Consider the following 20,182-nt stretch of genomic DNA (forward strand, 5'->3'; position numbering starts at 1 on the left):
AAAAAAAAAAAAAAAAAAAACATCCTATGGATAAACAAAACATGAATTGTGCTTTGGAATAATATTTGACACAGTTCAGTCAGGCGGCACGGTGGCCGACTGGTTAGAGCGTCTGCCTCACAGTTCTGAGGACCTGGGTTCAATCCCCGCCTGTGTGGAGTTTGCATGTTCTCCCCATGCCTACGTGGGTTTTCTCCGGGCACTCCGGTTTCCTCCCACATCCCAAAAACATGCATGGTAGGTTAATTGACGACTCTAAATTGCCCGTAGGTGTGAATGTGAGAGCAAATGGTTGTTTGTTTGTATGTGCCCTGCAATTGGCTGGCAAGCAGTTCAGGGTGTACCCCGCCTCCTGCCCGATGATAGCTGGGATAGGCTCCAGCACTCCCGCTGACCCTAGTGAGGAGAAGCGGCTCAGAAAATGGATGGATAGGATGGAAAGTTCAGTCAGTAGTCACAGATTTGTTTTTTATGTGAAAATAACTGTTTTGTAGTTAAATGGTCTTCTGGCTCAAATTACACTGCAGTATCATTATTTAGATTAGCGATGTATTTTGGCACCTGGTGTGCAGACAACTAAATGGAAAAAGGAATAATTTTATTTATTCAAGTGTACATTATGTCCAAGACAAACTGGTAATAGTAATACATTTGTAACCTATTTTGAACACAATCATATTTTTCAAAATAAAACATTTACTTTTTAGGGTAACTGATCATATTTGAATTTGTAGTCAATTCCTGAATTTGTCAACGCTTTCAGGCTGGTTAAGTTGCATTATTGTTGATCAAAAGGCAATAAAGTGTTGTTTTTCTGTTGGACTTTTCTTCTGTTTCCTTGTATTGCTTATAATGGGATTCTGTCATTTGTATCTTTTTAATGCCAGTCCATGCATCTCATCAGGCGTTCCACAGATCACATATACATCAACAGTCCTGTAACATCTCCTATAAAATGACACCCTGTTGAAAATCACAACCTGCTGAAAAATAGCTTTAAGGACATTCCTGGGCCTCCTGAAGATAGATTCAACCTTTTTACAGCCATACTTGCGGACACAGTAAAGGGTTGGTTGGAAAACACATCAGCAGCCTGTAGAAATGGTCTAAAGTGTATTTCTAGGGCAGGTCAGGCCCTGAAGACTGGTTCAACTTCTGAGCCTTTGAGGGTAATTCAAAGAAGGTTGAATACATGTGACATCCTCTGAATGACTGGTTTGGTGCTACCAAGTGGCTAACATAACAAACTTACTGTATTCCATCTAATCTTGAATTAAAGTAGAACCTCCGTTGTCAAATGACCCCAAACCACCAAATAGGAACTTAACACAAGCTGGCTGCATGGAATTGAGTCACGTGAACTGCTCCACTATCTGTGACTAAAAATCAAAGAGGAAAAGTCTGCTGATAACCATTGTTTACTAGAATGTGATTTTAATTTTTTTTTCTGTTAATGTTTCCTCTGTGTTCCTTAGTCTCTTTTTTTTTTTTCATTTTCCTATAAGCCTTTGAATAAATACATTATTGCCTAAAAATAATACAAATATCCAATGGAATAGAGGAGGAGGATGGAATAGGAACAGTCTACCTAAATCATTGAACAAAATGTTTTCTTTGAGATTTCTCGGTCTTCTGCCAGGATTCCCCCAAAAGAGCATTAAAAAAGCTGCTGCTCAGGTTCTGACCACAACAAAGAGGTCAGAGCATATTGCTTCAATTCTAAAGTCTTTACAGTGGCTTCCACTCAGCTTTAGAATAGATTTTAAAGTTCTGCCACTGGTGTATAAATCACTAAACTGTTTAGGTCCTGAATACATGAAAGAACTGCATATTTTCTCGGGGTACTCCTGTTTCCTCCCACATTCCAAAAACATGCATGTTAGGTTAATTGAAGACTCCAAATTGTCCGTAGGTATGAACATAAGTGCAAATGGTTGTGTCACAGTCTGCCATTTCTGTCATCACAATCTGTCAGCCAATCACGTTGTACTAGTCATAGTGATACACCCCCTATTTAAGCCTTTGTTGATGATGCAATCAGTGTCAGCGTGTTAGTCATCTGTGCAAGACGCAACACTGCTACCCCAGGAATCCACTTGGCTTTCCGACCGCGACCGGCCGGGTATTCTGCCTGATCAAGTTTGTGTACATTTCCCCGGTTCTGCTCTCTGTGAATCCTGGATTAAGACAACAGTCAAATCTGAGCATTTCCTGACCTGCTATCTGTGGATTACGAAAAATTGCATCACTTTGCCCCAAGACAAATTCCCGAACTTCAAAGCCTGACCGTCTCGACTGTGGACTGCTCTGTATCTGGACTTTGAATTGACCTGTCACAGTTTATCTTAAATTGATTATTAAAAATCCTTTCCATCTTTTTCAGTGGTTCAGTATTTTGCACTTGGGTCCTTCACCACACCCGCTTTGTGTCAGGTTATTTTTTAATATGTGCCCGATATTTGGCTGGCTACCAGTTCAGGGTGTACGCTGGCTCTTGCCCAAAGTCTACTGGAATAGGCACCAGGACACCTGTGATCAAAGTGAGAATAGGTGGTACGGAGGATGTATAATCCCAGAGCGCTGGCCCTTGATGATGTCAGCATTTTTTAATCTTCTGATTGGTTGATCAAACATCGAGCGCTAGCATGCTGGCCCTGTGTGGATGAATTTGGAATCTGATTGGTTAAAGAAACAGCCCTGTTGCTAATATTGTTTACATTATAGCACAATTTGGTTAAATCTTATGCTTGCATCACTTCTGGTGTCTCAAGTTTGTGTATGAAAGGGTGGACTCAATTTGAAATTTCAAATTTTTGTTCAAATTGGTAAAGCGCTGAGGGCTTATTTAAATTGAAATACATAGTTTTAAAGCACTTTATGATGCTGGATAATCTTATTATGATTAGGTGGTCTAAAATATTCCAATCCATTTCTATGGCGCTTATCCTCATTAGGGTTGCAGGTGAGCTGGAGCCTATCCCTGATTTGGAGTGAGGTCGGGTACACCCTTGACTGCCAGCCAATTGCAGGGCATGTAAACAAACAAAGCGGCACGGTGGACGACTGGTTAGAGCGTCTGCCTCACAGTTCTGAGGGCCGGGGTTCAATTCAAGTTTGCATGTTCTCCCCGTGCCGACGTGGTTTTTCTCCGGGCACTCCGGTTTCCCCACACCCCAAAAACATGCATGGTAGGTTAATTGACAACTCTAAATTGCCCGTAGGTGTGACTGTGAGTGTGAATGGTTGTTTGTTTGTATGTGCCCTGCGATTGGCTGGCAACCAGTTCAGGGTGTACCCCGCCTTCTGCCCGATGACAGCTGGGATAGGCTCCAGCACGCCCGCGACCCTAGTGAGGAGAAGCGGCTCAGAAAATGGATGGATGGATGGATGTAAACAAACAACCATTCACAGTTATAGAAAATGTAGTTTTCAATTGACCAAACATAGATAATTTTGACTCATGAAACCGTCAAACCACTATTCCACTGCCAACATTCTACCAATAATATATATATTTTTTTTCTTTTAAGGAACGCAAGTTAACTAGAATTTGATATTTTAACGCAGAAATAATAATGTGATTTATTCTATTTTCTACGGTTTTTTTTTGTTTTGTTTGTTCCCCAAAAGGTCCGTACATTTTAAAATCCGACAATAATAATTATACTTTGTCATTTAAAATATAATTTCAGTTAAATAGCTGCTACCGTTATAGAAAGGGAAAAAACAGTTCTGTTAATTAGGAACACAGGTAACCTAGATCTTACATTGCGTGTTGGTCCAATAAATATATTGAGCCCTCTATGTATAACTTAAAAGGTGGCCAAGCACGTCGTCAATCTACCTTGCTGTCTGAATCTGCCGGGGGCGGGTCATGCCTTTGACGCCGCGAGGCGATTGGCCGAGCGCGCTGCGGATTTACACGCCGATTGGTCGACAGTCTACGTCATCACCAGTGGTTCTCACAATCGTGTTTTTTTTGTCAGCGTGATGAGAGCGCCGCAGCATGCTGCTGTGTGTGTCCAGGATGAGGCGTGCAGGCGAGAGGATGGATCCGCGATGGGGTGAGGTAAGCTCGGCTAAACATGCTTGCTTCATCGTTGCGTGATGTTATACGCCTACTTTTTTTTTTTTTTTTTTTTTAAATCGCTGCTTCGCCCTCCCGCCGAGTGTGAAATAGCCTTTGCTTTCTGTGTACATTTCCACGGTAGTTTCCCCACGCGTACTGTGATACATATGTTTTTTTTCCATTTTAATTGCCTTATTGTCATTGATGCACTTTGGCTGCGTCCCACCGACGCTGCTTGTGAAAGGCTGTCAGCACCTCAGTGCGCTTCATGAAATGACAAGGTTAAATCCAGAATAATGAGGGAAGCTGAAAGTTCGAAAGCCCATCAGTACCAAAACTTTAAACGCGTTTTGTTCATTAATTAATTGGGTGGAAAGTGGTTAGCACCTTCGCTTCACGGTTCAGGGGTTGATGGTTCGAATCCGGAGTTGCATGTTCTCACCCGTTCTCGGGTCATCTGCGGGTATTCCAAAAACCAAAATGCAAGAAATTAAATTTTGCATGGGTGTGAGTGTGACTGGCTATTTGTCCATATGTGTCCTGTGATTGGCTGGCGACCAGTCCAGGGTGTCTCCTGCCTCTCACACAAATCAGCCGGGATAGGCTCAAGAGGGTAAAAGCTGTGCATGGGTGAATTAACTTCTCCTTCAGTGATTATATTGAATGTAATATTACTATAAATAATAAGCATTCCCCTTGTGAGCGGAGCTTACTCTTTCACACAGTGGTGTCCAACATTAATATCCTATAGATATATAGGATAGATATGAACAAACCTCTTCAGTTCTCCTTTAAACACTTTACATATAATGTACAAGCAAGGTGTTAAAAATTGTTGGAGTCAGTACACATTGCACACATACGCCTTTTGCCCAAAATCAGCTGGGATGGGCGCCAAATATCGAAAATGGATGGATGGTATCAAAAAAAAGCGTTGGAGTGAATGTTTTGCTTTTATATTTACAACAAAACACCTTATCAATAGATGTCATCTTTATTGGTTGTTAGTCTTCTTACAGTTTCGAATAGATTTAATCAACTTTTGTCAGCGTGATAGATTTTTTTTAAGGATTTCGATTCGTGTCACGTGGTTCACTTGCCTGGCTTTGGTTCAGTTTCCACTCAGTGTCGGTGTACATGTGAGTGTGAATCGTTGTCAGTCTCTATGTGCGCCGTGTCTGACTGGGTCTAGTCCATCTTTCGCCCAAAGTTATTTGGGCTTCATTTCCACGCAACCCTCAATTGAATAAGTGGCATAGAAAATGGATGGATGCATTTCGATTCATTGGGAACTTGCGAGATGTTGCATAAGAATGCTGAGGGATGTTGTTGTAAAGACTGAGGATGTATCGCTGGTGTCGGGTGGAATACTCACATTTCCGAAGCCATGACTTTTCAGGAAACCCCCAAACAGCATGTTTGCTGAGCCATTACCATTGAGTCAGCAAAGAGAGCAAGCCATTTTCAACACATGTGATTGGTCAAAAATTTGTAAAAATAACAGACCCACATGGGGACTGACCAATAGTAGCGATTTGTGAAAAAAAAAGTGAAATTTACCAAGTTTGGACATAGGTGGGTTCCCTAGGACAGCGGCAATATGCTACATAGGCTGTGAGCAATACAGGGTCTTCGGTTTACGATGGTAAAGATGATACAAGATTTCGAAGTTCAACCAGCACGCAATGGACTTTTTTGTACAGCGGCAAAGAATACTGGTAAATCGTCACACGGCGCAAGAACGCAAGCTCAGTTACTGCTGTACTTTCTGTTTTTCATTTGATTGTTTTATATTTATGGCCCACAAATATTTATTGTAAACATGACTTTACTACTGCGTCAACGTGGATACTTATTTTTTTTTTAATCGGATTTATATCGCAGATTATTCACCAATCGCCATATCACTTCATTCGTTCAGTTAGATTTGCAACCCATATCAGTACTCTTCTCTCAAAAGTTAAAAGCAGATTAGGCTCCATCTACCAAAATAAATACTAACACGAACACATTTCTCTAAATTGCTTCTTGTTAAAACGACCTCCCAATTCCCAATTGACCTCGAGCAGTTTTAGTAACCTATTTGTTCCTTAAGTCTGCACTACTTTTGGTTGATCTTTTCAATGTTCTGCCCCAAACAACTGGAACGCTCTACACCAAATAATAAAATTCACCTCATTCATCGCAGTACCATCATTTAAAAGGTTAGTGAGGGTTACTGTACAGATACATGGTCGCTGCACCTGTTTTAGCCCGTTATGAACCTTGTGTTCATCATATGTCCTGATGTATTTAGAGGTGCAAAGATGAATCGATTAATCGACAACTAATCCATTATGAAATTAATCAATAACGATTTTTGATAATAAATTAATCGTTGAGAGACCTTGTTTAACTTAATATTGTCCAAATCCTTGAAATTGCAGCCTCTCAACAGTTAATATTAATAATTATATTTATGATGTTAACAAAGCAATACATATTAATAATTATATTTGTTTTAATAATAAAGCAGATTGAGTATCTTTGTTTTTCTTCAAAATAAGACATTTGCAGACAGCTGCTTTTACTTTGGAAAACAACGATCAACATTTTTGCGCATTTTGTGACCAAACCAGTACTGTAGCTGAATTATAATCAATTTATGTTTGTGCATTTTCTGCACTGTCAATTTGGAATAATGTCCTGTTTTTGAATAAAGGCAACCATTTTCTTACTTTTTTTGGTTTGTTTTTAATCTGATTCATCAAATAATCGGAAAAATAATACACACATTAATCAGCGATTAAAAGAATCGTTCGTTGGTGCCCCGGATGTATTACGTAAATATGTAACAATTTCACATTGCATGGTTTATTTAATATGTATTTATTATTTTTATTGTATTCATTATGCTTTATTTAAAAGATAACTCCCACGTTAAATGAGGGAAGACTCTACCTGTAAAGAAAACAAATATTTCTATGATTTCCTTGGAAATTGATCAAAGTTAATGCTTAAAACAATTTGATGGGAAAAAAAATATTCAAAGCCCTTTTGGTATCAGGCAAAATATAGCAAATCCGAGGAGGACCACAAACCAAAGAGCAATACAGTACTTGCTTCATATAATGTCATTGTCATTTGCTTTTTCTACAAGCACAGGTGGAAAATCGACTATAAAATCTAAAATCTAAAAAAAGATTTGAGTTGAAGGCCGTGCCCTGCGATCAATGAATGGTTTATTACGTCCTTTCCTACCGAGCATCCAGCCAGTGAAAGCCTGGCGATGGCGAAATTGACACACTGCTTTCTTCCTTCCCGTTGCTTGGACATTTCACATCAGTACCTGCATCACGAGCTAATCTACTTTCCCCTGTTCACCCACATGGCAGTTTCTATTACAGGCCCATCTGGCTGGACAGGGATGAAGGTCCAAAGCCAGACTTCCTGTGTATCTTGAAGAGTCTCCTCGTTATTTTATTAGCTGTTCAGCTCGTGCGCGAGCTATGACAACCTGGTCTGTCTCTGTCGGTGTCCTTCTTACTCTAGCTGCTCTAATCACATTTCCGCAAGGTGTAATTAGTTAAGCGAGTTTAAAGCTGTACTGTAATCCTCGGTTTAGGTGTCGTGCGTCTTTGCTTAGTCACTGTCGCTCACCTGGTTGAGTGTCTCGTACGAAAGGCATGTTGTTTTCAAGATGCCCGGTTGACCTTGTTTGCTTACTCGTCGATACCAAATACCGATACTTGATAATGCCATTGCATCTTGCTATTGTGATGTTATGTTTTATTTTAACCAAATATTGTTCAAAAACACCGAGCACAAACTTTTCTTGAATATGGCATGAGTTTCACTCCAATATTATTTTTTTGCTGACATAACTGACATTTTAACATCCAGACTGCATGTTTGTTCTAACAGTCTTGCCACATAATTTCACTTAAATATAGCCTGTAACACAACGTACAGTATTTCAGCTATGTGGTGTCTTGGTCTGAACACTAGAGGCACTATGTAAAGGGAATACATAGATCAGAAACGAAGAAGAAATAAGAGACGAAGAATGTAGAATCTGGTGGCAATAAACAAGTAGGAATACGAATGCTACGTTGCCGTTGTGTGCTTACTAAAGTGAGTGAAAAGAACCACGAGACTGCTTCTTGAGAATACAAGAAGTTATAAAATAAAACTGACAGGATAACTGGAGTGATACACCATCGATTACGTCTCTTTACGGGGCGACGGCGCTCGAGAACATCGGCGCTTACCGGGCGGCCCGCAACTCGCAGGGTGGCTGGCTCTGTAGCCGCCCGCGTAGAGTTGATCCTCATCATTTGCATTCGGCTAACAAAGTGTTGTCATCTATTTATACAAGGGCTGCAACTAATGGTTATTTTAATAATCGATTAATTGTCAGTTTTTCTTCCGATAAATCGATGAATCGGATTGAGAAAAACCTTTTTAAATTTCCATCCCTACATTCAAAAACAGGATATTATTTAAATTTAACAGTGCAGGAAATGCACAAACATACATTGATTATGGATCAGTTACTGTTTACGTCCTTAAATTTCAGAAAATAATTACATTTAATAATATCTTTCGGACTATGTCTGTCTTTTGAGAGTTATTATGTTTTTAGAGCCCAAATGTTTTTCTGCAGATCTTTGTCAGATTGTCCTTGCCTGGATGCTGGATACTTTTTTTTTTCTATGTAGAGATATGTTATAAATTTAAAGTAATCTGAATAATTATTTGCAGAATGCGATTGGCGGAATGCAATTGGCTGGCACCAGTTCAGGGTGTACCCCGCCTCTCGCCCAAAGATAGCTGGGATAGGCTCCAGCACGCCCGCGACCGAGCGAGGATAAGCGGCACAGAAAAGGGATGGATGGAATAATGGCATTCATCCCACGTGTGGAAATGCATTGAAGCGTTATGTCAGTTGTTGGCTTCCCCCCCACCCTAAAATCCATTTACCATTTATGTTTATTTTCTGTGCTTCAGTCATTCTGATCCTCCTGCGCAGCTGCAACAATGACTTTTTCTATTCATGACGGGATTCATGGCAGCTTTTTCTACTTCAGCTAGAAGCCAAAGCAAAAATTAAGGCTACAGTACAGATTTAAGGAGCTCACTTGAATACTACAAATTAAAAGGCAATTTGATTTGCATTGCATTTGCAGCTTCTTTTATGCATGTTTTTCTTTTTAAATCTACTACTCTTTCTAAATAGACTTAATTAAATTACCAAATGGGAATGGACTAGAGGGCAGCACGGGGTCACGTAACGTTGGCACGTCTGCTGCTGCTTCAGAGTCACAGTTATCTGGGTTTGAATCTCAGCTTGGGTCTTTCTGTGTGGAGTTTTCATGTTCTCCTCGTGCTTGCGTGGGTTTTCTCTGGGCCTTCCTCCCGCGTTCCAAAAACATGCATGTTAGGTTCATTGAAGGCTCTAAACTGTCCGTAGGTGTTTATGTCTGATTGTGTATGGTTGTCTAACGGTATGTGCCCTGCGAATGGCTGGCAAAGAAAGGCAATTTTCTTTGTTTTGGTCCCATGTGGAATAAATCCACTTTCCAATTCAGTCCAACTTCTCACTAACTTTCTTCGTACTCCTCCAGTTAGGCTCTTTTCTTGTCAGTGGACATTGTGGACTGATTGTTCTTTTGTGTTTTCTTAGAGTGGATAAATATTTTGTGGGTCTTTGTTACTTGAAACGTTATCAGATTTTGAAGGGGAATTTTCTCTTTAAACTCCATTGTAACCTTCAGCTTTACAGATGCCAATGCCGTGCCGTGTTATTTATCCATAATGCCAAACATCTTTACCCATTGAAATGAATGGAAATGCCCTTAATCTGTTCCAGCCTCCACAAAACAAAACACATTTTCATGTAGTTTTCATTAAAAAAAATATATCACTCTATAATGTATTTTATAGAAACATATGGTAATTATATAATTAAGTAGAATGTACGGAATCAGGCGGCACGGTGGACGACTGCTTAGAGCATCTGCCTCACAGTTCTGAGGTCCGGGGTTCAATCCCTGGCCCCGCCTATGTGGAGTTTGCATGTTCTCCCCGTGCCTGCGTGGGTTTTCTCCGGGCACTCCGGTTTCCTCCCACATCCTAAAAGCGGCTCAGGAAATGGATGGATGGATGGATGTAAGGAATCAAAATCTTTTTGGTTCAATTCAATGGACACTGTGCTGCTCCTTCTGATGTGTGTCTTGCCCACCAGTATAACACATACATACTGGTATACATGGCACTGGTCAAAACTCCTCAGTAAGCCACAGTAATCTTAGTTATTCTTCTCATATCTCAAATGCTCGCAAGTCAAAGCAAAGAAATCGGTTGAACGACAGCTCAATCTCGTAAAACTCGTTGGGTCTGACTCGTATCTCGAGGCACCACCTTGGTTCTTATTTCCGAACGTGTGGGTCTTGATTGCCATGTTGCATTATACTTTTTCTTTTTTCATTGCAATGTTTAAATCATCAACCCATGCATTTTCCATACCACTTGTCGTCATTAGGGGCAAGGGCGATCTGGTGCAGGAGAAACAACCAACAAAGTATAAACAAATTCAAGAGCACTATTGAGGAGGAATTTCAGTAATTCCAATCGAATTTAAATAAGAGAGGAACAGGAAGAGTAAGATGTTGCATGTTGGTATGTGGTCAGTAAGAAGTATATGTCTGATTATCGGACATCAATATTTGTGCAATTAGTGCAAAATGGAAAAGATCATTTTGAAGATGATGTAACTGTGAGGCCACAGTGCTGCTGTGTTCAAATCAAATGTATGCTAATTCATTCAACTGTGTGCCTGCAGCAGTTCTCATTGTACTTTTATTTTGCTCATCTGAAGTACAACAGATCTCAGAAAACAGACTCTGATTAAATGATTTATTATCTTGAGAAATTAATTAGCTTTTTGTTGATTATGCCCGAGAAAGGAAATGATAATAATAACTCCAACGGTAATCAAGTAAGCAGTCACTCAAACTATGATAATGATTTACTGCCCTTGCTATTTTTGGCCAAAAACAATTCTTCTGGAAGTTTCCGGTCGAATCGGCCCAGTAAGTTTGAGTCTCTGCGGTCTCCACAGTTGAGCTGCGTTGTGCTCCTTCAACACTGACCCTCCATCTCAGCCTGCTTGCCGATGAGCTTCATATGCTGAACGAGCCTGGGAGCGTAGACCTGATCTGATTTCTTATCTTCTCGCTTCTAATATTCCGAGTGTCTCAAAAGCCAACTTGGACATTTGGAGGACCGAGGTTTCCCAAGGGGTGAGGGGCTGATGCAAAAATCTATGCCGAAATGGTAAATCTTTTATCAGTCTATGATGAATAAAACAAGTTCATGCTTGAAGGACTCAAGCTGCTGTCCTTTTTTTTTTGTCTCCCCTAGCAAGCAGCCTCTAGCACACTATATGAAGTAACTTTGCCCACAAAGACGAAAGACATTTTTCATCCTCCATCGTTAAGCTAATAAAAACACAATCGTTCTTGTTCTGTTGATTCAACACAGACTGTTTGGAAATGATAGCCTTGAGTTAGTCTTCTACTTTTTCATAGGACGCACAATGTGATCATTGTGTCAATTAGCTGTGCCTTTTCCAGTAGGAATTCATCCCGGTGGATGTGAATTCCCCTCATTTCAACTCTCCTTGTAATCACAACACGTGAGAGAAGCACACATGGCTAGGCTGAATATGCCATATTGGTACCCATTTCAGTGGAAAAACATGACAGATTGCTTTTTTCCCACATACTAAGTGCTGTACGGTTAAGATGGAAGTGATTAATACCCTAGCAATTTTGTTTAATTGAACTGAATTTTATTTGTTGAATGGTTATCTTCTGGCTTGGCTGCTCACATAATGTTTCAGTTGACTGGTATTGGCTGAAAAAGATCAGCTTTTTTTTTTTTTTAAAACAGACCTGGCATAATGCATCGCCAACGTATCGGATCGGGACTCGATATAGGCCGATACTAAAAATCAAGTGACTCGAAAAGCGTGATCATGACGTCCCCAGTAAAAAAATGTTAAAATGGTGAAAAATTTCCAATATCTTGTATTTTTGGAAAATTATACACATGACAATTTTGAGGACACAATCTTCTTTCTGCACTATTCTAAAGCATTCTGGTAGCTTCTAGCATAGTGTAGAACAGTGATTCTCAAAGTGTGGTATGGGTACCACTAGTGCAGGGGTTACCAAACTTTTTTTAAACTAAGAGCTACTTCTTGAGTACTGCAAAGGCTACCAATTTTATACACACTTCTGAAATAACAAATGTGCTCAAATGACTTTGAATATGTTTTTATTATGTTATTAATAATGAATTATACTCGTTTCCTCAAGCCATTGGTCTTGTGAATGATTTTTCACAATAATTGGGAAACTGATAAATCTCAATATGCAACACTTTATTTCTATAAATCTCTACCAGTGTTTACATTTCCAAATCATCACTTCTAGAACATTCCTAGAAAATCAAAATTTCCCATTACTGGTGAGCTATTTTTAGAACAGGCCAGCGGGCTACTCATATGGTCATTGGGGGCTACCTGGTGCCTGCGGGCACCATGTTTGTGACCTCTGATTAAGAAAATATTGCTGTATATGACAAACCATATGAGAGAATGTTCTATGAAAAAAGTCAAAAATTATAAAGATTAAATCGTTCAAAAGTCCATGTTTTTTTATGTGTTCAAAACTATGAATCTAACCTTTTTAAAATCTCAGACAAACTCAGATTTCAAACAAATTGACAAACAGATTGCATCACAAACTGGTGCTTCAAGGTCTCATGATTAAATGGCAAATGGCACATGACCAGAGAGAGCCAATCTCAAGCATCAACTATAGAAGGAGGAAGTGATATGAAAAAAAAGAAATCTGAGCTTTTGTGGTTATATTTCAAATGTAGCTAAAATTGTAATGATGGAACTTTCCAAAAGCAACTGTAATTTAATTACACATTTTCTCCCAGTATTGTACTGGCTTACAATTACACAAATTTGGCAATTAACCTAGGTTATCTTGTTACATGTAATTAATTAGTTACTCCCCAACACTGCTTATGATAACAGATCAAATTGATAATAGACATGGGCATCAATGGAATCTAACAGGTTGATTCTGTCTCACTTCACTGTCACCGAAGTAGCACACACTGACAATCACAAACGTAATGACCATGTCCCGAGATAATGTTCCGTCATTGTCACAGCTTAAGTGCCACAATTACTGGTTCCTGTCATATAATGCAGGTGCATAATGATCCTAATTTGGTTAGACAGGAGTTAGACGCTACAGGCAGGCAAGCTGCAGGACGAATGCAATCAAAACGTTCCCACCCTTAACTCGTCAAATGTTTAACCTTGTGAGCAGAAGAACTGCGATGCCGCACGATGTGCATGGGCGGCTGCTCAACACATAATGTGAACATTTTGTCTTTGACATGTTATTGACGCAGTCCGGGAAACGTTGTTCAACATCTTTTATTGCTATGGTGGTTAAATCCAAGCAAAGAGCAGTAGTCACACTGGCTGAAAAAACTGTTTTTTAAAAAAGGGCAGCACATTAACAATTGCAGACAATGGAGCTTGATATGATAAATGGCGACATGAGCCAACAAGAGGGTGCAAACTGCTTTACTGCCAAAAGACGTTGTTAAACTGTGCTACGCTAACACTAGGTGACGAACAGCCTAAATCGTCACTAGATGTCAAATAGTGAAGTCAAACGCACTCCTATAACAGAGAAAAGGCAGACAATATACTGTAACATCTGCGTCGACAATGAAACGAGGATGAGACCAATGTTGGTCGGTCAACAACCTCTTTATTGTGAATATGAACGGTTACTGTCAAAACATCCAACTCGTGTTTCACTCAAGCTTCAGCCTTCATTCAATACACAAGTTGTCACGCTCCTCTTCCTTTTTCTCTTCAAACATTGCAGCTTCAGAACTGGTAGAAAGTGAATGGAGTGAGTTTCCCCGGGCTGGAAAAGCTCACCACACGATATCAATATGTTTGCATCCCTGCTACTTTGCTACCTTTTGTAATCACTAGGCGGTATATGGTATGGTTTTGACCCATAAGAACGAATTGCCTCAATTTATCTAAATGCTTAGAGCCCTCGGGCTTTCGTTGACTTTCTTTTCCAACGTTTTCCTTTTTGTGTCCCCCCCCACTCCCCACCCCTTTTTTTGCCTTTGCTTAAACAAATGATAATTGGTAGAAAATTATTAATTTTAAATGTGCAAAAAAAAAAAAAAAAAAAAATGTTTTTCTTTTGGCCTTTCGTCCACACACAAATGTAGATTTTTGTCCTGAAACTGAACTTTTGGGAAAAAAACTTCAGGCGCTATTATATACATCTACAAAAATACCTCACTGTTTTGACGAACAGAGGCGGATGTTGCTTTTTCAGGTTTCTGACTCACTAAAATGTGAGCCAGCACATGCGTTTTCATGGGTCAGTCTAAGCTGTGAAACACCACCAGATAAATTGTGGGTAGATGTCGCGCCCACTAAAGGAACTATGTGTGCTATAATTGATCATAAGTGCCTTCTTTTCAGTCATCACTTTAACAGCAGTTTAGGGCGGCAGGTATGTTTTAAGTGCTCTCTCTCTCTCACTTTTCAGTCTCGAGTCCACTTCTGTCTTCAAAACCTGCATTAGCATTGTCAATGGTGCTTTGCCATACGCATAATTTTTTTCTCCTGTATCATCCAGGGCTCAGTGTGCCAAGTGGACAAAACCCAAAGAGGGAGGGAGTGTGAGAGACTGTGGACGGTAGCACAAATGAGTAAGACTAATTTTCTGTGCCTACGTGCGGTGTGGTAATAATGTAAGCATCGAAGGCAGGCCGATATGGCCTACAATTCATATCACGGTATAAATTCATTTAGTGGTTAGCACGGTGTCTCGCGTTTCTCTTCTTATCTCTTCTTGCTAGTGTGTCCTCGTCCACCTTTCGTGATAACGGTCCTTGTCAGAAGTACACGTTATTTGCTGCCATGGAGGCAAGGATTAGTGACTAGGTAGGACAGTGTTTAGCGACAGCTAGCCAGCTGCAGCCCGTGCGTGCTTGAAGCCATTTTCATACTGAGGCAGATAGAACGACGTCATCAACAAGCGCTATTGCGATCGATCGGAATCTCTATTGGTGGCCAAATTTATAGCATTTACCCGCTATCTCGTAATACAGCACTGTCCTTTTGATGAGAATATGGTGATATTTGTATGATCTCAGTGCCGTAAATACGTTCCCCACCCCCACCCTCGTGCAGTGTAAGCTGCAGGACACCTTATGTGAAGGTGACACCCATCAGTACCTAACACAGTCCGCCGGGGATTGATGGTGCTCAAAAATTCCCCTGATGATTACTGAAGTCGAGTCTGAAGGAAACATGAGGATTGGCTCAGAGGGAAAACGCGATTTCTTGCTGTTTGTGCATGAGTGTCTTCTGTGTGCCTAAAAGCACCTTTCATCTTAAAACAGATCTTTTTGTGTGAACTTGAGTTGAAAAGAAGTATTTTAGCTGAAGGTGTCGATAAAAATCTCACCACTGAATCATTACCCAAAGGGATTTTTTTTTTTTTTTTTTTGCCTTTTTCTCTTTCACCCAGGAGTTTTGGGAATCAGTGCCTCTTTCACTTTTCATAGTCGTGTTCACAGTATTAAGAGTTATTGTAGGTGATGCATTTGCCCATTGTGTTGTTACATGCTTTGAAAATCACAATTAGGCTCTCTCACGATTCTCATGATTGAGAATCAGGACAAAACTGAGACTTAAATGCAGGTGATATTGATTTCATGTACTACACTTCATGGAAGGCATCATTGTGCCTTTTTTACTCCTCGCAAGTGCGTTATTACTTTGTCAATAAGAGTATTAAAGTCCTGGAAGAGAGCAAAATTAAACAGCAAATGCAGCAAGATAAATGTGTTTTTCTCTGCTCATGATGAAAGTCTGTTGGTTACATTTTCTGACACAGAGAGGAACTGTGGCACTTTTTCTTTACACGTAGCCGAAGGTATTTTTATTATTATTATTTTTTAAACAACGTATTTTTTCAGTCTAATCTCATTTTGCAACTCTTGCGTGGCATGATTGCTTTAGCCTGCAGGCAGTGTTAGGAAAATGCATTCCCACCAGCTCGAAACAACTTCCAGAGATTAAAAGGATGTTTATCAAAACATATATTCTGCATATTAAAGTATGTGTGACACAGAGGAAATGATGATATTAGGTAAACAGCATTTCAAGTGTTAACGCCATTAAAAAACATGAGAAAAAATCAAACCGAATAATTCAACTTTATAAATGAGAGAAACGGAAAGTTTGCTGAGGACACAAGGAAATGTGTTCTCTATATTTAACTTCTCTGTGAGGAGCGGTAAGCGTGTAGCTCCGAGGGACGGAATCCAGATCTTGCAGCACTTTGAAAATTGACATTAGACCTTGTTGAACTCAAGGCGATCGAGTTATCATAGACACTAATAACACCAAAACAGGCGGAAAAAAAGTGTCGTGGTGCCTTGAAGTTAAATTTGTTCTGTGACCCCGCTGGTATTATAATACTTGAAAATCAGCGTTCCCCACTGAAATGTACTGAGATGCCATTAATCTGTTGCACCCTGTTTTTTAAAAGAAAAATAGCACTCTATGATATTGTATTTTATGAAAACATACACTAATTACATAATTAAATAGAGTGTAAAGAAATTAAATAGTTTTTGTTGTAACACCAATGCAATTTGTTAGCCCGTCGTTTCCCATTATGTGTTAGCATTAAGCTAGCGGACTTTCAGGCAAAGTTGTGGTTGTTTTAAATACCCGTGTCATTTTCTTGATGTTTAGTTTGACCGTAAACCTCAACTGGGAGTGGCCATAAACAACTTGAAGCCTCTTTTTTTAAGCCTCTTTTGCCACCGTACAGCGCTTGCATCTCAAATTTCTGCTCTTAAGTTAAAGTGAAAAAAGGCTGCAACGGATTAATGCCATTTCCTTTAATTTGAATAGGGAAAGATGATTTGATAGATCAGTGCTTTGCGTTACCAGCATGGATATGGAACAAATTAGATTTGTATCTCAAGGCGCCACTGTATTTGATCAAAATGGAACACATTTTTATCACAATTGCCAGACATAATGGTATTATCATTATCAAGTATCGGCACTCGGTGATCTCAAGTGTAAGTGCTTGTACTCATACTCTGTCTGAAAAAAGTAGTGTCGGTGCATCCCAAGTATTTATATTTAGGACGGGATAGTGGTGGTATAAAGAGGTAAGTCCCCACTGAGTCCCAGGTACCAAATGCATGGCCCGCCACAGGAATATAACCAGAACAATTTTTTCATCCCTGAAGGGGATCAGGGAAATCAGTGCTTTTGCTATTCATAATCTTACAATATTAAGCGTGTGATCATCGCTAAAGCATTGTGGACGGCAGTGTTTTGGCATTGGGTGCAATTATGTTTTCTTTCCTTTCCCAGCTTTGCAATTCAATTACCGTAATTTATCATGTATAATGCGCACCCATGTATAATATGCAATTCAGTACTTTAAAGAAAACATGAATGACCAGGCGAAACACATTTAATTTTATTTTAATGGGATTCAAATTAAATGGTCAAGCATTTCAGAAAAGCATTATCATTAAACAAAGCATAACCATAAAAAAATTAATGATGGTTGTTGTTCAATCATATTAAAAAAAATAATAATTTCACAAATTCTGCTAGGGTATGTAAACTTATGAGCACAACTGTACATAAAGTGTAGGCTACACGTTTTTTATAACCACGAGGTGGCGGTGGCATTTTGGAATGAAAGTGTACTGCTTTTTCATAACCACTAGATGGCGGCATACATTTATAAAATGTGAACTTCCCCCCCCCCCCCCCCCCCCCCCCAATTTGGGCTTATACCTATGTATAATGCGCACTATTGACTTTTGACAATTTTTTGGGGGGGCGGGGGGTGCGCATTATACATGAGAAATTATGGTATTTGCTCTTGCATGACACGTTAGATGGAGAATCACAACGAAAGTGAATGAAAGTGCGAGTGATATTGACTTTTTGTTATTGATTTCGTGTACATTAAGGATGCATCCCGGCATTGCATTACAGCATTTAGAGATACGGTACATGCTTTTCATTGCATTGTAGTCAGCAGAAATGTCCAATTCTGTTTTGAAAAATGTGAGGGGGTCGGAGTAATCAAACCTGGGGAAAAATCCACAGGGGATTATTATTTGAAAATGAGCTTTAACATTTGGATCTGTCAATTTGGGTGAAGAACAGGCCTTGCTGTTATGTTGCAGATAACTTTAACGATCCTTCCGTCTTCATGCATACTAGACTTCAGCAAATGGCAGGAGACCTCAGCTGAGCAAGCATCAAAGGATTTACAGTATATGACGTTAAAGACCATTTGGAAGAGCGTCTTTTGTTTCATGAAAATAATGAAAATAATTCTTTACTTGGAGGACCTTTGAAACACTCCAGACTACACTGAAACCTCAGTTCAGACTTGAAATCTGTGACATCACAGCAGGGGCGTTACTAGGCCTATTTTAGAAACTTCTAAATCCCCCCCCCCCCCTTAATTATTTGGTAGTTTGTTTATGATGAAGTTTTATTGTCTTAGCCGCCTAGAACCCAGCCCCCCTAAAATATTTAGTGGTCCCACACACACCCCAGTCGACGATAAGGTTTTAGAAAATTAAGCATTCACTATGAGGAGGTACACCGGCAATACCGTACCCCTTATCGCGTTAGGAAATTTTTCATTCCACCCCGCCGTCAACAATTGGGTTTTTGGTGTCACAAAACTTCGAGAACCCAGTAATATTTCTAGCTGAATGATTGCTGCTGAAAAAAATCAGAATTAGTGTCAGTTCAGCATCTGAAAACATCCCAAGGTACCAAAGTTGCTGGGATTGGTATTGATTGACCCCACTCTGTTTACTTCCACCCAGTTGGTTTATCATGCCTAGTTTTGCTCAGTTTGGTTCTGTACAAAAATTTCTGTATAAACAACTATATACCAAGAAGGCACATCAAATGCTGGCTATCTGCTATTGCTACCCTTTCTTTGTCGTGAATTATTAAATTCTTATTATTATAAAATTATACTATGCCGGCGGCACGGTGTACGACTGGTTAGAGCGTCTGCCTCACAGTTCTGAGGTCCGGGGTTCAAACCCCGGCCCCGCCTGTGTGAAGTTTGCATGTTCTCCCCGTGGCTGCGTGGGTTTTCTCCGGGCACTCCGGTCCGGTTTCCTCCCACATCCCCAAAACATGGTAGGTTCATTGACAACTCTAAATTGCCCGTAGGCATGAATGTCGGTGTGAATGTTTGTTTGTTTGTATGTGCCCTACAATTGGCTGGCAACCAGTTCAGCCTCCTGCCCAACGATAGCTGGGACAGGCTCCAGCACGCCCGCGACCCTAGTGAGGAGAAGCGGATGGATGGATGGATGGATGGATGGATGGATGGATGGTATACTATGCTGCGGTGCTGTGATGCCAGACTTTTGCTGGAGTCGATGAACCTCGTGGGAACGTAAGCTCGATCAGACTTTACCTTTGCAAACTGTTCCTTCTGGAAATAAATTGAACTGGACAGTTTATCATAAGGGATATGTTCCAGAACTACACACGATCGGTGAAAATCTGCACTATAAAGAGACCAATTTTGTATGTCTTTAGTGTTACCCCTCCCACATGCTTTAAACTAGGGATTGAACGACTGAAGAGCTTATTTTCATCCTCTCAGACCTTGCTCGTGTTGTATGAAGATTGTGTTGCCTTGTTGGACGGACATTTAGTTGTTCCAAAGAGCATTATAGTCTGTTGACTCCAGCGGATGGACGAGTCGAAAGTCCTCTGACAATTGGCTGATTGGAAGACGAGATGCCTATAACGTCATTCAAGATAAGTCGACTTTAAGCTTAAAATGTCGATGTGGAGTAGAAACGTCGACTAATCTTTCCTGACTACTTTGAACACAAAATCACTTCAACTTATTAAAAGGTAGCATACAACATCCCTTTGAGGAAACGAAAAGAAGATTCACTCCCACA

General features: G+C 40.1%; 1 protein-coding gene across 2 annotated transcripts in view; it reads left to right on the forward strand.

Moving 5' to 3' along the window:
* The first annotated feature begins 3,989 nt into the window (after positions 1-3,989).
* b3galt1b (UDP-Gal:betaGlcNAc beta 1,3-galactosyltransferase, polypeptide 1b) overlaps positions 3,990-20,182 on the forward strand; it is a 39,532-nt gene continuing 23,339 nt past the window's right edge. Inside the window, exon 1 of one of the 2 annotated variants that reach the window (XM_061692840.1) lies at positions 3,990-4,069. The gene's annotated coding sequence lies outside the window, so the exon portion shown is untranslated. The remainder of the gene's footprint in view (positions 4,070-20,182) is intronic. The other variant, XM_061692841.1, reaches the window with a different exon arrangement.

The sequence above is a fragment of the Phycodurus eques genome, chromosome 12, assembly GCF_024500275.1.
Source record: "Phycodurus eques isolate BA_2022a chromosome 12, UOR_Pequ_1.1, whole genome shotgun sequence".
NCBI lineage: Eukaryota > Metazoa > Chordata > Actinopteri > Syngnathiformes > Syngnathidae > Phycodurus > Phycodurus eques.